Consider the following 896-nt stretch of genomic DNA (forward strand, 5'->3'; position numbering starts at 1 on the left):
CAGAAGCGGTCCCAATGGTCAGGGATGGAGCCTGGATAACAGGACAGCTGGGGATGCTCAGGACAGCTAAGCAGGTCCCAATGGATGACACTCATGCAGGGTATTCTACTGCCACCTTGGCACAGACGAGCTATGTTTGAAGTAGAATTGGGAGGCAAGTGATAAAGGACAGAAGGAGCAGAGAATAGCTTTCCTCCTTTTCCTCACTGTCTTCCTGCTCCCAATTCAATTACCTCTGAATGGAGAGAGGTTTTCCTACAAGTGGGGAGGGTGGGGTACAAAACACCCCAAAACCCAATCACTAGCTCCTCCTCACTGCAGCTTTCAAAATTTCTCCTGCCACTTGGCACATAGGCAGAAGCAAGAGGGAACACCCTCAATGCTCGGCCCTCCTCCCTTTCCCCCCAGGTTGATGCTCTGAAGGCCTTCCCAGTTATTACCCACTCCCACGTCCTCCCCTCCTTCTTGGCCTTATTAACCTATCTTGCCTCTGGGTACAAACATAAACTGCCCAAACTCCGTGCAAGGAAGTGATGTCTCCTCAGCTGCCATTGGCAAATCAGGGGACGTGTCCCTGTGTAATCACAGCCATCAGTGTTATCTCCTTATCTAAGCATTTAGGTGTAGTCTGTCACACAGAGGACTCCAGTCCTGCCCGGGACTTGGCACCCAGTCTAAAGCAGCAGCCTACTCCCTTCTATTGTCTGTCTGCTCCCATAGGTCTAGCTCTCACAAGGAATGTCTCAGAATATATAAACCTCATAAAAGCTGGAGAAAAAAGAAATCGTTGGAAAACGGGTTTTTAATTGCGTTCTTTTGTATCACTCTTGAGATTATAGGTTTTTTTCCCTTGAAAATTTTTGACTGAGAACAACTGCAGCTGTGAGACCAACCAA

This window comes from Sorex fumeus, unplaced genomic scaffold (genome assembly GCF_029834395.1).
Source record: "Sorex fumeus unplaced genomic scaffold, SorFum_2.1 ptg000128l, whole genome shotgun sequence".
Classification (NCBI taxonomy): domain Eukaryota; kingdom Metazoa; phylum Chordata; class Mammalia; order Eulipotyphla; family Soricidae; genus Sorex; species Sorex fumeus.